At 42.6% G+C, this 20337-nt stretch overlaps 1 long non-coding RNA gene across 1 annotated transcript; it reads left to right on the top strand.

The window, feature by feature from the left end:
- The first annotated feature begins 19516 nt into the window (after positions 1–19516).
- LOC134216430 (uncharacterized) lies at positions 19517–19972 on the top strand. The gene is made up of 3 exons (XR_009980664.1): positions 19517–19576; positions 19690–19756; positions 19823–19972. It is a non-coding gene; the product is annotated as an uncharacterized LOC134216430 (long non-coding RNA).
- Positions 19973–20337: the final 365 nt, after the last annotated feature.

Here is a 20337-nt window from a genome sequence, read left to right as displayed (position 1 = left end):
AATAATAATAATAATAACGTTTAACCCTAGCCCAGCAGGGTAAATTTGGAGAACCTAGAACGCCGTCGGTACAAGTTCTGCTATACTCTGGTTGACGAGGTGAACACGCTCCCCGGCATCGCGGAGTTGGCTTCCCATTAAGCGCTCAGGCACACTCTGCGCTGATGAAGTGGGAACCTATAAGTGAAAAGATAATCGTTGTCAGATTTAGAACACGGGTCCGAAATTTTACTATAATCCAATGTTATTTTTTATTTTTTTTTTTTTTTTTCAATCCAATGTTATGCGCCAACCGATGCTGCCGATCTGCAATACAAAGAGAACTTCTACAGCCAACTCAATGCCGTCGGAGATAGAATTCCGAAGGGTGATATCTAAATCTGTTTGGGCGACTTCAATGCGAAGATCGGATCCGATAACTCGAACCATGAGCGCATAATGGGGCGCCATGGTCTCGGAGAAATGAGCGAAAACGGAGAGCTGTTCGCAGAATTTTGTGGTAGTAACGACATGGTGATCGGGGGATCACTCTTCCCTCATCGATCGGTCCACAAGGTCACGTGAGCAGAAAATCAAATCGAACACATCTGCATCAGCCGAAAATGGAAACGGAGCCTTCTTGATGTACGGAATAAACGTAGTGCCGATATCGCATCTGATCATCACCTCTTCATCGGCGAAATATGCCTGCGCATTGCGCAGATTCGTCGGCAGGAGGAAAGTTGGATAACGGTTCAACACACGTCGACTAGAATATGCCACGGTGAAATGGTCCTTCGTTTAAGAACTGAAGAGTGGAGACACGTGCTGCAGATATTCCGGAAGGTGGCAGCGTGGACAACCAATGGATCGCCATCAAGAATGCCTTCATCGCCACCAGCGAGAATAATCTGGACGAACTGCGCACCCAGAGAAAACAATGGATCACCGATGAGACCTGGAGGAAGATAGAGGAGCGAAGAGAAGCCAAAGCCGCGATAGAGCGATCAAAACCAGAGGAGCCAAAGTCTTAGCCCGTCAAAGATACTCGGCTCTTGTGAAGGAAGTAAAACGCTCATGTCGACGGGACAAGCGAGCGTGGGCAGACTTTCTGGCCAACAAAGGAGAGAGAGCCGCAGCAACCGGGGACATTTGCCTGCTCTACGATATCTCACAACGCTTAAGCGGGGCGAAGATGAATGCAACGATGCCTGTGAAAGACGCGAGTGATTAGTTATTGGGCGACCCAACTGACCAGCTGAAACGCTGGCTCGCGCACTTCGAACCACTTTTTCAAGTGCCGGCCAGGCCATCACCACCTCGGCATGATCTGCCTAGGATCCAACGTATAACACGCGTCAATACCGACGCTCCATCACTGCTAGAGATTCAAACAGCCATTCAAAGCATGAAATCGAATAAAGTCCCATGGGTCGATCGCATATCAGCCGAGATGCTCAAAGCTGACCCCATGACATCCGCTCAACTACTGCATCATTTATTTCGTAATATCTGGGACATCGCAACTTTCCCGGTCGACTGGATGCAAGGTATCTTAGTGAAGGTGCCCAAAAAGGGTGAACTGACTGTATGCGATAATTGGCGAGACATTTTGTTGCTGTGTACCGTTCTCAAGGTTCTATTTAAAGTTATCCTAGCCCAAATTCAGGAGAGATCGATGTGACTCTCCGGCGGTAACAGGCCGGATTCCGTGCCGGATGATCCTGTGTGAACCATATTGTCACGCTCCGTATCATTCCTGAGAAAATCATCAGCCGAGGCACAGTACGAGCCCTTCTCGTGTAGAGTGCTGCACAACGGGGTCTTGTCCGACCTTATCCGGGTCGTAGCTGGTGTGAGGCTGGGATGTATTCTTTCACCGTTACTGTTTCTCATCGTAATCGACGAGATTCTGGTAGGTGCGATTGACCGTGAACCAAACCGCGGGCTGTTATGGCAGCCTATAACCATGGAGCACCTAAATGACTTCGAATTGGCGGATGATGTTGCACTCCTCGCGCAACGGCGCTCTGATATGCAGAGTAAGCTCAACGATCTTGCCGAGCGCTCCTTTTCGGCTGGTTTAGTCATCAACGTCAACAAAACCAAATCGTTGGATGTAAACAGGGTGACCCATTCCAGTTTCACAATAGCCGGGCAATCAGTGGAGAATGTTGAAAACTTCCAATATTTTGGAAGCCAAATGGCGTCAGACGACGGTACCAAGATCGACATAGACGCACGGATCAAGAAATCAAGGGCTGTCTATGCGAGTTTAAGAAATATCTGATAAGTGAACGCACCGAAATACGAATTTTCAAATGGAACGTGAAATCTGTGCTGTTATACGCTAGCGAAACATGGTATGTATCAGTGGAGAATGCTCAACGGCTACAGGTATTCATCAACAGATGCCTGCGGTATATAATTCGAGCCTGGTGGTCTCACAACTGGATCTCAAACAACGAGCTCCATCGTCGTTGGCACCAGAGGCCGATAGCAACAGAAATTCGGGATCGGGAGTGGGACTGTGTCGGCACACTCTATGTAGGGGCGGAAATGAAATCTGTAAACAAGCATTAAACTGGAATCCAGCGGGATATTGCAGCAGATGCAGACCCAGAAGCTCATGGAGGCGAAGCCTCAATAAAGATATAAAAGAAGTCCTCCGAAATCTAACAGTTTAAAGCGATAGCTTGACATCGCTCAGGATGGAGATCTTTCAAGTCGGCCCTTTGCACCATTGGAGGTGTACAGAATCCATAAGTAAGTAAGTAAGTCTCCTTATGAACAGCTGCAGCAATGTGTTGGGGGCCCTCCTTAGCCTTGCGGCAAGATGCGCGGCTACAAAGCAAGACCATGCTGAGGGTGGCTGGGTTCGATTCCCGGTGCCGGTCTAGACAATTTTCGGATTGGAAATTGTCTCGACTTTCCTGCGCATAAAAGTATCCAAGGATGTTAACGATCATCAGTAATTTGCGTTCGATCATTTAGTCAATAACACATTCCAGAACTACAACTTTGCCTAATGGCTCGTTGTTTGAATTCCACTAGTAACGGAGTTGGAGCGCTAGTTGCATTAACTTAAACTAAATGATTGAAATTTTGTTAGCGGTTACTGAAACTATAGCTATAACTTCGTTACTAGTGGAATTCAAAAAACGAACCATTAGGCAGAGTTGTAGAAAAACCTTCGCACTAGAAGTCCACCATACAACATAATTTGAAATTTAGCTTCTGGAATGTGTTATTGACAAACTACTAAATGATCGAAGGCAAATTACTGAATGATCGTTAACATATCCTTGAAAGTATCATCGTAACACGATACGAATGTAAAATGTTAACTTGGCTTAGAAACCTCGCAGTTAATAACTGTGGAAGTGCTTAATGAACACTAAGCTGCGAGGTGGCTCTGTTCCAGTGTGGAGATGTAATGCCAATAATAAGAAGAATAAACAACGTATAGTAATATCATCGCGAAACCAAGAAATACAGCACCAATTTCGTCGCTTCTTTTTGTCAGCATGTGTGCTCACAGCTGAAAAAATCAAAAAAATAAGAAGCAAATCAGGGGCCCTCCTTAGCCGTGCGATAAGACGCGCGGCTACAAAGCAAGACCATGATGAGGGTGGCTGGGTTCGATTCCCGGTGCCGGTCTAGGCAATTTTCGGTTTGGAAATTGTCTCGACTTCCCTGTGCATAAAAGTATCATCGTGTTAGCCTCATGATATACAAATGCAAAAATGGTAACTTGGCTTAGAAACCTCGCAGTTAATAACTGTGGAAGTGATTAATGAACACTAAGCTGCGAGGCGGCTCTGTCCCAGTGTGGGGATGTAATGCCAATAAGAAGAAGAAGAAGAAGCAAATCAAATTTCTTTCCATTGCCTTATTTTTAATGGGAGGAATATCGGAGCCATTAGATGAATTCCAGGAGCAGTTCCCCTACATAAAAATCATACAAAGAGTCAAACAGACAGGTTGAAACATTGCCATTTCTGCTAAACGAATCACTTCGCGACACTTTTAATTGAACTCCACTTCGTCAGCAATACGCGGATCCACGTGCTTCATACTAGACTAAACCATTGACGTTCGAAATTGTGTTCATTTTGTTGCGTGATCCAATCCTGCTGTTAAACAGAATTTCCTCGAATAACTGCGTGTCGGTACTGTGACGTGTTGCGACATGAGCAACATGAGCTAAAACAGGCATTTGACTACAGTTCATCTCATTTTTTGAATATTTTCATGCTTTAAAATTTCATGCTGCGTATTAGGTTACCTCACCTGCCGCACCATCGTACACTGCTATTTGCATTCAACCACAAACAACTTTCATTTTCAGTCCCAACTTCTGCAATCACGTGAACGTCTTTCACCACGTGGCAGCCGAACAATTGCCGCATTCATGTAAATGTAAATGAAAGTCTATCCAAAACCACGGCCCCCGGCTACAACCAGCACTCATTTGAGCACACAAAACCCTTGTCCGTTCTCACTTGTTCAGTGCCAACGCAAAGGGTCAACAATCAGCACGGAGAACCCAAAGCAGAAAGATTCCCCAGACTTCACCGGCAGCATCCACCACAAGCCAAACAATTGTCCCACCAGCGACAGATATTACACAGCAGCAACAATCGCCTCCCAGTGGGACAGGTAGTACATACATTCAGCTCATCTACACACTTAGCCAAAGCCACTGGAACGTCAGGCTCCTCATCTCCATTTGGTACGGCAACCGGATCCGTGTCCTTTTGCCATTTTCGACACACTTCGTTCCACAGCCGCCCACCAAATGGGCCCTGTTCGGCGTGGAAGGTGCATCTAAATTCATGCCTAGGGCTGACTATGGTATTCCAGATGGACAAGATTTAGTTTTCTTTTGGGATAACGATGTTTAAAAAACATCATATTGGAGTTCTGATGAGGAAGGTTTATTGATATTTTCCAATATTTATTTTACTTTATTGATCGAACGAAACATTTTCTCAATTTGATATTTTCGATGTGGTAGAATCTAGGTTGAATTTTGTATATTCAGACTAAACATGTTGAAAAATGTGAATTTCCATTTTTACCTATAACTATGATTTTGAACCTTTTCTTGTTCGGAAATTTTCCACAGTGAAGCATAGGCGACTCGACCCGATAGAAAGGGCATACTACAGTGACTGCAAAAGCTAGCAGCACCCCAAGATGGTCACGATAATGTCGAAACTGCTGTTCACCTATGTGTGGGCTTCCCCAAGCGAACCAGACGGGACCGGGGCCTGATTTCGCCTAGACCGTACTCCCGAAATGGAACGGATTCTGAAAGCATCAGCAAAACAGCAGCCAGCAAATTTGTGGTTTGCTTCGGAACGTGTATGGCATGTGTTCCCCGTACGTAACATGTTACATGCCAAAATAACATGGTGTTTATTTGGTTTACCAGATTGCATCTATTGCAGCCAACGAAGACAGAAAAAGTGAAAAAAAAATCTGAAGGAAGAAGATATTATACGCGAGTTTTGTTTGAATAAATGAAGGTAAGATGCGGAAGCAAGTAAGGTGGGCCCATTCAAGCATTCTCATATACCCTGTCCACGACTACGAGGGGTATTTTTTCATTCAAAATTGAGAGAAAGCAGCGACTGAACAGTTCGTAGGTATGCCCTGATTATCCAGATACGAAACATATGAATTGAGTTTGAGATTGGATTTCTATTTCGAACATGATAGATATAGAACCAACATTTTGCGTGGACAGAACTGATCCATTCAACCGATTTTCTCATGGGAATTCAAAAAAATCTCCTTTAATGGCAATTCAAATATTTTTTTTTTTTTGCGAGTGTAGATAAATTTTCCTTGGAAATTCATGAGGGTCCCAGCCAGTAAGAGTCGAATCTGTCTATGGGGACGCGACGTAGTTTTTACAGTGAGCTCTGATGAATCTCTACAAAACACCACAGAATTGATGACAGTAATGTTCTAATTACGACATACTGTCATGTTTTGCGATAACGAACCGAATCTGGATAGTGGAATGGAAACGACAACATTAGGTTGACGGTCGTATTGGTCTACTAACCAACTTCAATCGGCAATTTACACCGACCTAAATTGGCAAGTGAGTTAACAGTACCGTTTCCTCTGTCCCAGAAAAACAGTAGCGGTCCTCCAAATATCACAATACCGGTCCTCAAATACTCGCCCACCAGATTTCTTCATAAGTATTAGGCTCATTTGCGATTTTCACGTTTGCGCGTTCGAATCTGAACACGGCCACATAAGTGCGTCCGTGTCAACCCTCACTGGACCTCACTGCCTGTCGTGGGAAACAAATAACAATTGCAAATTACACCTAAGTAGATGTAGGAGAGGCGAATCCGAGTGGTGGTTTAGGACATCAGCAGACAAAGTGCTCCACAGAGTAACGAACATCACAGACGTCTCAGATAGTACGAAAAGGGCTCCCGGAGAAGTTAGAGCCGCGTGTGTCCGGTACGGAGCCGGAAGATACCCGCTGTCTTTAAGATTGGGAACCTCTGTCCATGCCGATGTGGTCCCTAGATTTTTTTTCTGTAGATATCCAGGAATTCTCCCAATTTTTTTGACAGTTTTCTTTATTCATGTTTTGACATCACCCAGCGGGACGGATGTCGTGAAACATTGGCCGTGATGTCCGACTCCGGCAAAGAGATCCGCCTTGATGTAGCCAGGCACTCCGCAGTGCCACGGGATCCTAGCGAAGGCCGTGTTCTGGAACATGTGAGATAAGATGTGTTTGATCCAGGAGTGCTTCAGAGTGCGGAGATGACGCTGGCGAAGTCTGACAGGACGAGGATGGGTTTCCTGGACGGGTGCTGCCGAAAAGAAGCTGCACATATCCGGAAGGCTCCCTGAGACAGTGGAAACGGGTTTGTTGACACCAATGCCGACTCAACGGCCCGATACTGACCTATCCGATAACATGTATTCTTGGTTGTGGGAATTTCTATTAAGGAGCTCAACCACCGACTTTTCAAGAGCCACAGAATTGTCGCCCCTGGAGAAGTTGCAAGCTATATGGAGCTATTTGCAACGGCTGTCAGTTCCTCGCTCTATGCCAGTGGACTCGTGCCACAGGGGGAAAACCTGCGCCGGCCATCGTGCGCAGAATCCAGTCCACTTCAGTGAGGAGGGGGATCCTCTAGCCTTCGGAGGTGGCTGTGGCGAACGAGGCGGCCTTCTGGCAGATGGCCGCCAGCACACGGTAGCGAATAGGCAAAATTGTCTCCTCCAATGAGACAGCTAGAACTTACTTGAAGTAGCTCGGAGTTACTCGAGATTTTTTGGCAACAAAGAGCTGTCAAGTTACTTCGAGCTAGTTAGAGTTGATTTCTGAATGGACGCACATCAAGCTTGAGGAAATTTGATTTGTTTTGGTATTTTTGATTTATTTTGTTTTGGACATACAGACTCGGCTGGTTTTTAGAGAAACAATCATGAGATGGCACAAACGTTGGAAAATAAAGCCGGTAACAGACTTCCTACGCTCAGTTCCATCCAGACCGAATAATAGGTGGTGGCTATCATTCCTCACCCTGTTGTTTGTTCGATGAGGCTTTGACAAGGTCCGAACCAATTTTACTCTGGTCAGACAACTTACTTTGACTTTACGGAAGTGTGGTAGGGACGAAAGGCTTGTGCCATAATCAGTGTGCGAGCGGGCGCATTTCTATCGACAACCAGCCGAATGTCGTTTGTATAAACATAGATATTAGAGTGGGGCGCAGTTGTATGGAAAAACGCAAACTTCATCCAATCAAGTGAAAGCAAGGTTTTTCTGAATAATGTTGGTACCCTAATGAACTGTGCAGATAATGCGATTGGTTGCGTTTCCACTTTCCCCACTCTAATATCTATGTATATACAATCAAAACGTTGTCCTACGCATGATGGAGCACCATGTCACACGTCCAATCGACCTAACAATGGCTGAAGAACAAAATGAAGTTTTGGTCGAAAGATTTGTGGCCCTCTAACGGTCCGGATCTTAATCCGTTGGGTTATACGATTGGGGCCAATGTTTAAGCACGATCGTGAGCCCTAACATGCACATCGCAGTCGATGTCGGAGGACAAGGTTCGAAAGTCGATATAAGTCGAACATCGGGATGCAATCTTGCCGCAAGCTCTGAGGAAGCCTCTATCCCTCTCAACGCAGTCGAGCCCCTCCTGCCAGCGACCAACAGCCGTCCCGGTCCTGTGTCTGAGTTGGGAGATGAGGTCTTCCGACTTCCGTCTACAGACAAGTACACAGCACCACGGAACAATCCACTCTCTGATCCGTTTCTCGCTCTCAGTCACTCGTTTGGCTAACATCACTTGGAAATTTCAAGTCGGACATCGGGACGCAATCTTGCCGCTAGCTCTGAGGAAGCCTCTATCCCTCTCAACGCAGTCGAGCCCCTCCTGCCAGCGACCAACAGCCGTCCCGGTCCTGCGTCTGAGTTGGGAGATGAGGTCTTCCGACTTCCGTCTACAGGCAAGTACACAGCACCACGGAACAATCCACTCTCTGATCCGTTTCTCGCTCTCAGTCACTCGTTTGGCCAACATCACTTGGAAATTTCAAGTCGGACATCGGGACGCAATCTTGCCGCTAGCTCTGAGGAAGCCTCTATCCCTCTCAACGCAACCGAGCCCCTCCTGCCAGCGACCAACAGCCGTCCCGGTCCTGCGTCTGAGTTGGGAGATGAGGTCTTCCGAACTCCGTCTACAGGCAAGTACACAGCACCACGGAACAATCCACTCTCTGATCCGTTTCTCGCTCTCAGTCACTCGTTTGGCCAACATCACTTGGAAATTTCAAGTCGGACATCGGGACGCAATCTTGCCGCTAGCTCTGAGGAAGCCTCTATCCCTCTCAGCGCAGTCCAGCCCTTCCTGCCAGCGACCAACAGCCGTCCCGGTCCTGCGTCTGAGTTGGGAGACGAGGTCTTCCGAGCTCCGTCTACAGGCAAGTACAACGAGCGTGCAATCGTTACCCTACCTGATAGTGTTTCGATTTCCAGTGCTCCATCATCCGGGTACCCGAATTCCGATCTCAACATATACTACCAAAATGTTGGAGGGATGAATAGTCGTATTGAAGACTATCATTTAGCCGCTCTGGACCAATGCTACGACATCATCGTGCTTGTTGAGACATGGCTAGATTATAGAACGCTTTCTGGTTACGTTTTCGGGGACGGGTACGAGGTATTCCGATGTGATCGCAACTCAAACAACAGCGCGAAAGCTATAGGAGGAGAAGTGCTTGTCGCTGTTAGGACGAGACTAAAGGCGAAAGCCATCGTGGATGACGCTTGGAATTCCGTCGAGCAGGTTTGGGTATCCATCGCACTCAAAAACCGTCACCTGTTACTCTGTGCTGCCTACATTCCTCCAGAGCGTACTCGAGATCTTCATCTCATAGATGCACATTGTCGGTCAGTTAGTACCGTGTCGAAATCGTGGTACTGGGGGACTTCAACCGTCGCTTAGATTCCGATTCATAGTGGTTTCCTCTGTCCAAATCATGCACTCTCCACTTTTCATCCTGGAGCCATCACGTTTATTGACAGCTATAGTTCTGCAGATATGTTCCAGATCAACAACGTGACTAATGACAACAATCGCATTTTGGATCTTTGCTTTGTTAACGGCTTCGACACTGGCCCTTTTATTTCAACTGCACCCGCACCATTAGTAAAGCTCGTTCCACATCATCCCGCATTAGTTATCGCAGTCAAGAATTATGGTTCTCTTGAATTCTCCATCACTTCATCGGCAGTTTCGTACGATTTTTGGAAGGCAGACCACCGTAGTATAGAAGCTGTGTTGTCTAATTTGGATTGGGAGTATATTCTGGATTCAGACGACGTCAATCTCGCTGCACAAACTTTCTCGCACGTCTTGGCTTATGTTATAGATCGTGTAACGGTCTGCTACTTTCCGCACTATTTCATATTTCAAAGTAAAATATAATAATAATAAAATATATATAATTGTTTTAAGAACCATTTGTAATTAAGCTAGATGCACTAAAATAATTCACGGATTATTGATAGATGGCCAACAAAATGCATAATAGAAGTCAACTGTGGAAGTCGTCTAAAACTGATAAAAATATATTAGTAACCGCCAAAACGATGACGAAGGATTTAAAGACTTCTGAAATTGTCGTCATTTCCAATCTAAGTCGGTCGTAGAGTAGAAGTTAGTCCGGTGATCTCAGTTTTATAAAGTTATAATTCAAGGTGAACATATTTGACATTTAAAATATATCTTAGCCTAAAAGTTCTTAAATAATTGTAGTCAAAAGTAAATTGAAGTGAAAGTGATTGCTAAAGTTTTTATATTTTCATTCGAATCAGGTGTTACCCATCACTAAGGGCGAAAACTCTGCTCTAGTGAACTGTAATTTCAATTACAAAGGTAATACGGTGCATGAATTCATTTCTTAAATATATTATTCTAACACTATCTTTTGTTGGACCCCAGCGTCCGGCGGACGCCGTTTGTACGAGCTACAAGCTAGCCATCGCATTCCGCCATCTTGGCGCATTTAAGGCGCACGTGGTACCATACCGAAGAGGACCTCGCCACGGCCCGCCAGTGACTGGTAGACAAACGGGGACAGAGGAAGACCGGCCTGCCTGCGTCCGCTCGCGGATGATCGGGTAGAGTACCGAGAAAACCGACGCCCTCCCCCGCAACTTTATTTCGGCCTACCTTTGTAGCGAGGATCCCCGGTGACGCAACGGTTATAAGACGTCAGGACCTATCGACATCTAGTACGCTAGTTGTTGTGCTGCCAATTCATCGCACGGAAACGGTGCGTCCCGGTTGACGAACCGCAACGATCGAATTGAAAACCCCTGCGCAGGTATGTCCGTTCCATGGCCATGGTTAAACACACACGCACACCCTTTCCTACACTTCACACTATCACGGAAAAATGAATCAATATAAGCAAGAATGAATTCAACATAACTTACCGTTCATTACTTTTATTTCATACTCCAAGAGCCCTGCGGTTATTGTGTCCGCCCAGGAACTTCTTGCTGTCAGTTCACTTCGCTTTACGTTCACCTTGACTCAAGTACGTATACGTTGCGATCACTGCGGTCATTCTGCGAGTTTGCCTAGGTTCACTTCTATGAAGTTGCGACCATCTATTTACGTTAGCTCATAACAACCGTTGAAAATCCCTAGAGATTAGCACTCATACTTCAGACTAGTCGGGCAACGAGATTAAACACATGACCAGTGGTCTCTCGGAAACGAGAGTGGCGCATAAACCATTGCGTTAGCGGCTTTCTTACGGCAGGAAAGATTAGACGGTTACATGGCGCCCAGCGTAAAATTATATTCAATTGTTATTGGTAAATTCAGTTAATTTAGTTTGATTATAAAATTACAAAATACTCGTTCACAAGCTTGCTTTCAATCTTTGCATATTTTTTTTTCCTTTTTTCTTTATACTATTAAGGCTAGATAAAATCTGTACATATTTTCAATAAGTTAAGAGAGAATTGAATTTGGATTTGATGTTAATAGTAAGGAAATTTTGAGGTTAAACTATTAGATTTATTATTATTTTTTTTAATTAGTGTTTTTTTTTTTTTTGCTTTTCAACAGTTTGGATAAGGGCTCTCAATTGGAGTTAATTTATAATTTGATATAAGGAAAGGTTTAAATTGAAATGATTGTTGGAATTTTGCCATTTGAAGCGATGTCGTGAATATTCTTTAGACTTCTGTTTTTTTTCACCGAGCCGAAGATACAAGTACTCTATTATCTGAGATGGGGAGGTTTTATATCCTTCCGAATGCGGACCATCTGCAGGAAGATGAGATTAATTTTGAGATCACTCTGAGAGGATTGGAAGTTGATATTGGAGCGAAATTAGAGGACAGAAAACGAGCACTAAGATATGCATATAAAAATGAACGACGTGAACCGAAACTGTATATTACGGGTTTATCGATTGTAGACGAAACGAGGGACCTAGAAGGAACACTGAATTCATTGAGACAGGCTTTGCGGCGCGAGTTCGACTACACGGTTGTTTCACGCCTTAGATATTATTTAATTAGATTATCCTCATCAGTAACTACTAATGAAGAGGAAGATAGAATAAAAGAGGAGCAATGCAAACAAATCTCGGGTACTTTTTCAAAACGACGTATGTCGCAAATTGTAAACAAACCCGTTTTCAACAGCATATGGCATCAAATTCATCTAAAAATGTGTATATCTTCAAAGCTACATGAAAATGTGTTTTTAAAAATGTAAATCAATATTTTGCAAAACGGTGTAACATCATTGTTGAAAATATTGCACATACACCGCTTAGCAGAAAATGTACTTTAAAAAGTTTTTTCGAACAACTAAATAGTTTAAAACGTGCATCTGCTTGTACTTTTTCATCACTGATTTCAAAATTAAGCATGTCGCTTTAATATTCTGATTTTCGTTAAGAAAAACATTTTACGTTGTTTTTCTGCAGCAAATGTTGTTACGTCGTGTTGTAAGTGTTGCAATTTTTTTGTCGCATGTGCGTGAAACGTTTCAACTTGACGCAACATTTCGACGTATCAACAATGCAGCGTACGGAGCAGCGTAACATTTCGACGAAAGTAGCATGACCTCGGTCATACTGACGTATCAAAACGACGTATGTGATTTATCTGTTGCAGAACGTTGTAACATATATTTTTATCAAAATAACTGAAATGTTCACACGCAGTGCAGATTTCAAGGTCAGTGACGATGAACCTTTCATAATGTATCGTTGAGGTGTATTCAATTGCAATAAAAATGATTAGTTTCTAAATAGGAATAAAAATGAAATCTGAAAACTTTCAAGCTCATTTTCTCAGCTTGATCAAAATGTTACATACGCCGATTTGAAAAAGTTCCCGAGAAATAGAACAATTCCTACGTGCACACAGACAAAAAGTAACTTATAACCCTGAACAATCGAATGATGAGACGGATTTTGAACTTGAAGAAAGAGATAACACGAGAACATCTTGGAGAAATCCAGATCCAAACGCAGTAGCTTTGACAGGGCAAGAAGGATTAAGCAAGACAGGAACTATACCGAAACATAAAAAGCAGAGAAGTGACAGTGAGAAGGATGTGGATAAAAGGATAAGTCATAGAGATGAAAGAAAAAATAAGGATAAATATAGGCAAGAAAAAGAGAAGCTTCGCAGAGAATCACAATATCAGGAAAAAGTTGAGAAAAGAAGACACAGGGACAAAGAAAGGGTGGAGAAAGAAAAGTTTAAAACCAGAACTAAACACAGAGGGGTCGAATATAGAGGTAGTACACAATACTCTTCGACTGAGTATACAGACGCAGACGAAGAAGAATATAAAGATAAACGACGATACAGATATACATGCGAAAGATCGAGAGGAAGTTTTTTCTCTAGCTCACAGAGCGAGAGTAGCTCAGAATTCGAAGAAGAAAGACATAGGTACAGAAATAGCTATGATAACAGATCACCATCCCCCCATAGGCGCGGTAGAGGCTACAGAGAAAACCACCACAGGTCAACGCGATCGAGAGTAGAGAAATGGGACATTACTTTTAGCGGGGATACGAGATCAATTCAGGTAGAGGATTTCTTGAACAGGGTTAAGAAGCTGGCGAAACACGAAGGAGTAGATAAGAGAGAGTTATTGAACAAAATACATTATAGACTAAAAGGGGAGGCGAGTGACTGGTGGTTCACCAGAGAGAGCCATTGCACGACCTGGGACAAATTTGATAGCGAGATCCGCTTTCGATTTGGAAATCCTAATCGAGATCGCGGGATACGAAGCCAACTAAGAGAACTCAGGCAAAAGAGGGGGGAAACTTTTGTTGCGTTTGTAACAGAAGTTGAGAAACTTAACCAGTGTTTGAAACGTCCCCATTCTTCCCGTACTATTTTTGAAATAGTGTGGGAGAATATGCGACCACATTATAGGTCAAAATTGGCAACTATAAGGGTCCATAATTTGGAACATTTATTGGAACTGAACCATCGAATCGATGCCAACGATCCGGGACTCTATCGGGTAGCATACAACATGCGTGGGGAAATGCATAATATAGAGGCGCATTCCAAATCCGACAGCGATTATTCCTCCGTGGAGGACTATCCGGTCCACGCCTTGCAAAGGAAACTCAAAATATCTCAGGATACAAAACAAACATTCACACATAGTAAAGCACCCACTGGGGAAACTACGGGGGTTAAATGCTGGAATTGCCAAAAACTAGGACACCATTGGAGATCTTGTACAGCAACAAAATTAATTTTTTGTTACGCCTGTGGAAACATAGGTCGAACAACCAGGACATGTGAAAAAAATCACTCACAATTAGTCTCCAACGCCCAAAGCTCATTCAATGAACAAAAGCGTTCGTTAAACGAAATGCGGGGTGCACTGTAAGGAGCCCGTACATCTCGCAAACACAAAAAGCGGTTCCAGGGCCAAAATCCAAAGAGAGTTTTCAAAAATACAATGAAACATTACACATTAAGGTAAATCCGAATACTTGCCCAACGATACGAGTTTCAATACTAGACACGAACATAATTGCACTTTTGGATTCGGGCGCTAGTATCAGTGTGCTTAATTCAACTAAAATTCTTCAAAAACATGGCTTAAAACTTTTCGATGCTAATGTGATAATCAGCACTGCAGACGATACAAAACATGAGTGCATAGGATATGCAAACATACCCTACACTTATGCAGGGATTACTAAAATAATACCTACGATAATTGTCCCACAGTTATCGAAATCTCTAATATTAGGAATGGATTTCTGGAATGCATTTCAAATAAAGCCGATGATCAAAAATAAGGATTGTATTAGCAACATAAATTTATTCGACATCAAAAGCACTATGGATGACTTTGTTACTTTGGAACGCTCGAAGTCTGATTATAGTGAACCTGAAATATGTTGGACGGTTTGTTCATTGGAACTAACGGAAAAAGAGAATTATCTTACACACAAAGCACAACCAGAACTCGACGAATCACTTGATATACCATCGTTAGATCTGCCGTGTAACCCACAGCAGGACATTGAACAAATTGAAACCGAACATAATCTCTCGACCACTGAAAGAAAGCAACTTGAAGAAGTGCTAAAATCCTTTCACTGGACTAGTGAGAGCAAGTTGGGGAGGACAACTTTAATAGAGCACGAGATTGAAATTATTGAGGGGGGCAATATGCGTGATCTTCCAATGTACAAATACTCCCCCGGTATCTGGGCAAGTATTGAAAAAGAATTGGAACGTTACGAGAAGCTCGATGTAATTGAGGAGTGCACTAGCGAATATGCCAACCCCTTAGTACCCGTAAAAAAAGCCAACGGTGACATTCGGGTATGCTTAGATTCGCGCAAGATCAATTCCATTACCAAAAAGGATGCATATCCAATGAGGAATATGAATGAGATTTTCTATAGACTCCAAAAAGCGAAATTTTTCAGTATCATCGATCTAAAAGATGCATACTTTCAGGTACCTTTAAAGGAGTGTTCAAGAAACTACACCGCTTTTAGAACTCCAAAAGGGCTATATAGGTTTAAGGTTGTACCTTTTGGGTTAAAAAATGCCCCATTTACAATGAGTAGGTTGATGAACAAGGCACTAGGCTTTGATCTTGAACCATATGTATTCATTTATTTAGATGACATTGTGATAGCTACGGAGTCGCTAGACGAACATTTCCGTCTTCTGAAAGAGGTAGCGAAACGCTTAGCGAAAGCAGGGCTCACGATTTCCGTTTCAAAGAGCCGGTTTTGTAGACGGCAAGTGAAGTATCTCGGTTATCTGTTGACCGAAAACGGCTTAGCAATTGATGGAAGCAAATTAGAACCGATTCTAAATTATCCTCGCCCGAAATCCATTCGCGACGTACGAAGGCTTATGGGATTGATAGGTTTCTACCAGAAATTTATAAAAAATTACAGCCATATAACAACACCGATCTCAGATCTCCTAAAGAAATCTAAAAGATTTAAATGGACCAATGAGGCCGAAAGCGCACTAGACGATTTAAAATCAGTACTGACTTCTGGACCAGTATTGGCAAATGCGCGTTTTGATTTACCATTTATAATAGAGACGGACGCCTCACAGCTGGCAGTGGGCGCGGCTCTTTTGCAAGAACATCCAGAAGGTAGAAGAATTATTGCCTATTTTAGTAAAAAACTTTCAAGCACACAACGAAAATATGCGGCTACGGAGAAAGAATGCCTCGCGGTTGTACTCGCAGTCGAAAATTTTCGACATTACGTCGAGGGCACAATGTTTACCGTGATAACAGATGCAAAAAGTATCACCTGGCTCTTCTCCATCTCAGCAGCCAACGGGAACTCGAGGCTTCTTCGTTGGGCACTCAAACTCCAATCCCATGACTTTAACATTCAATACAGAAAAGGAAAAGAAAATGTGTTAGCCGATTGCCTATCGAGGATTCAGGCAATCCAAGTGGTAGACGACGAATATGCCCAACTACGCAAAAGAATTCTGGACAAACCCGTCGAGTACAAAGAATTCAAGGTCGTGGGAGATCAAATTTTGAAATTTGTTCAGAACACTTCCAAAATAGAGGACAAGCGATTCCTATGGAAATTGTATCCCCCGAAGCAGGATAGACCACAAATTATTCAAACTGCTCATGAGTCAGCTCATCTAGGGTATGATAAAACGATCAGTAAATTGAAAGAAAGATACTTTTGGCCTAGTATGTTGTTAGACACTAAACAATTTTGTAGATCTTGTGTGCCTTGCAAAATATCTAAAGGTATAAACTACAACAACATTCCACAAATGGGCTCACAAAAACAGCATTGTGAGAATCCGTGGCAATTCATTACGTTGGATTACCTTGGCCCGTTTCCACCATCTGGTAAGGCTCAGAGTACTTGCTTACTGGTTGTCACAGACGTCTTCACGAAGTTTATATTAGTTCAACCGTTTAAGCAGGCAACAGCATGCTCACTGGTCAAATTTCTTGAGCAGTCGATATTTTTGTTGTTTGGCGTACCGCAAACTATTCTCACTGACAATGGTAGCCAGTTTACGTCTAAGCTATTTAAAGATCTATTGGATCATTATGGCATTAAGCATTGGCTCACACCTTATTACCATCCACAAGTCAATAACTCGGAGCGAGTTAATCGAGTTATTACGGCAGCAATAAGAGCCACGATTAAAACGAACCATAAGACTTGGGCCGATAATATTCAGAAGATAGCTAGTGCTATAAGAAACTCAACTCACCAGTCCACTAAATATACCCCATACTTCCTAACGTTTGGTCGGAATATGATCTCCGATGGAAAAGAATATGACTCACTCAAATTAGCTGGACACGAGGAGCATACGCTAACAACCAAGGAACAAGAAATTTTGTATTCGCAGGTACGAAAGAACCTCAAAGAAGCATATGAAAAACAAGCTAAATATTATAATCTGCGGTCTAGCTCGAAAGCACCAAAATACGCAGTGGGAGAAAAAGTACTCAAGAAAAGTACCTTCCTTTCCGACAAAGGGAAACATTTTTGTGCAAAATTAGCCCCGAAATACGTTGAAGCGACGGTATCTAAAGTATTAGGGGATAGCTATGAACTTACTGATAGCTTAGGCAAATGTTTAGGTATTTTCCACGCAACTTTCCTAAAAAAGTTTAACTAATGGGATCACACAGCTAGGGAATATTCATTGCAATGTTCACTACGAAACGATCAAAACACGCTCAAAAAATCAAATATATTTATGCAAGCGACATTCATCGTGTATTGGTAAACAGGAACCACTGGGCACAATTCAGGACAAAATTTGTTATTTTATTAGAGTAGAACCGTTTACACTTTCAACATAAGAGTATAGCATAATAAGTAAACAAAAACGAGTAAGTTCACTTCTATCACAAGCATAGCATAAAACGACATAGAAATTCATCTTCATCTCAGAAGATTTAAGATGGTATTGGTGTATTGACAAAGTCAAGCGCAAGATGAATACACCACTAGGTGTTCCAATCTGCCAAATTCACGATTCAGCCATCTTGGATTTTAGCAAGATGAATACACAGCTAGGTGTTTCAATGTGCTCAATTTATGGACGAGAAGAAGGCGGGGGTGAAAAATTCATTTTCGGTGCAAAACATAAACAAACCGGCTGGCTCTCCCATACTAAAATCCAAGATGGCTGAATCGTGAATTTGGCAGATTGGAACACCTAGTGGTGTATTCATCTTGGATTTTAGTATGGGAGAGCCAGCCGGTTTGTTTATGTTTTGCACCGAAAATGAATTTTTCACCCCCGCCTTCTCCTCGTCCATAAATTGGGCACATTGAAACACCTAGCTGTGTATTCATCTTGGTCAAGCGTTGCAGATTATGTTCATGCCGGCTGAATAGATAGTTGACGTTGCGAAACAACAGCCGGAGTCGTTGTGATCCAAGCTAAAATATGAGAAAATGGTTAGCACATTGGAAAGGCAATATTTAAAAGTATACTATCCGTATTTTATCCAGGCTACACAAGATTTAGTTCGAAGATTTCCACAGATAACCGCGGTTACGATGCTCCACACGAGACAAGCAGGTACGCATAAACGCGCTCACAGGAAAGTGACATTTCCAGTACAAAGTTCATTTTGTTGTCAAACGAAGCACAAGGTTGATCATAAAATCAGGTTTTAGATGCGATGTTTTTTCTCTTATATGCTGCACAGGCAAGCGGTTTAGGCCAAAGTATGTATACTATAGCTGTAGCTTCTACAAAATAAGTCAACAAAATGTTGATGTGGTAGATCGAATATTTATTTTTATTTATTTCCATTCGAGTCGTTATGATATCTAGTTATGAGTCAAGTAGAAGTCGTGGATATTGATGAGATTGATTTCATAAGACTACGTTATTATGCTTGATAATAGTCCACAAAGTTAAGTCGGTAGTTAACCGATATAGTAGGATGAAAACATGTTCTATAATTAGGTTGGTTTTACACCAATGAGTAGAATTTTTTTCGTAATACAAAGCATTGTACTGAGGCGTAGGACCAATCTGAGGCGAAGACGGCAATATGCATTTATGTAACGAGTAACAATTGGATATAAACTACAGTTGAGTGAATTCTGGAGGATATGGAAAATAATTGGGATTATGAAAATTTGATCAAATTTTATTTGATCAAATTTTCATAAAATTGGGCATTGTGATGTAACGGTCTGCTACTTTCCGCACTATTTCATATTTCAAAGTAAAATATAATAATAATAAAATATATATAATTGTTTTAAGAACCATTTGTAATTAAGCTAGATGCACTAAAATAATTCACGGATTATTGATAGATGGCCAACAAAATGCATAATAGAAGTCAACTGTGGAAGTCGTCTAAAACTGATAAAAATATATTAGTAACCGCCAAAACGATGACGAAGGATTTAAAGACTTCTGAAATTGTCGTCATTTCCAATCTAAGTCGGTCGTAGAGTAGAAGTTAGTCCGGTGATCTCAGTTTTTATAAAGTTATAATTCAAGGTGAACATATTTGACATTTAAAATATATCTTAGCCTAAAAGTTCTTAAATAATTGTAGTCAAAAAGTAAATTGAAGTGAAAGTGATTGCTAAAGTTTTTTTTATTTTCATTAGAATCAGGTGTTACCCATCACTAAGGGCGAAAACTCTGCTCTAGTGAACTGTAATTTCAATTACAAAGGTAATACGGTGCATGAATTCATTTCTTAAATATATTATTCTAACACTATCTTTTGTTGGACCCCAGCGTCCAGCGGACGCCGTTTGTACGAGCTACAAGCTAGCCATCGCATTCCGCCATCTTGGCGCATTTAAGGCGCACGTGGTACCATACCGAAGAGGACCTCGCCACGGCCCGCCAGTGACTGGTAGACAAACGGGGACAGAGGAAGACCGGCCTGCCTGCGTCCGCCCGCGGATAATCGGGTAGCATACCGAGAAGACCTACGCCCTCCCCTGCAACTTTAATTTAGCCTACCTTTGTAGCGAGGATCCCCAGTGACGCAACGGTTATAAGACGTCTGGACCTATCGACATCTAATACGCTAGTTGTTGTGCTGCTAATTCATCGCACGGAAACAGTGCGTCCCGGTTGACGAACCGCAACGATCGAATTGAAAACCCCTGCGCAGGTATGTCCGTTCGTTTGTTTTATGAATTACGTTTGCTAAAAAGAATGAAGAAGGCCGCACTCAAAAGATTTACCAAATATTTGTACACTCCCGCTGAAACAACACTATGTCAGGCTGAACTACGAATACA

This window comes from Armigeres subalbatus, chromosome 2 (assembly GCF_024139115.2).
Source record: "Armigeres subalbatus isolate Guangzhou_Male chromosome 2, GZ_Asu_2, whole genome shotgun sequence".
Lineage (NCBI taxonomy): Eukaryota > Metazoa > Arthropoda > Insecta > Diptera > Culicidae > Armigeres > Armigeres subalbatus.
This window is presented reverse-complemented; position numbering and strand designations above follow the sequence as displayed.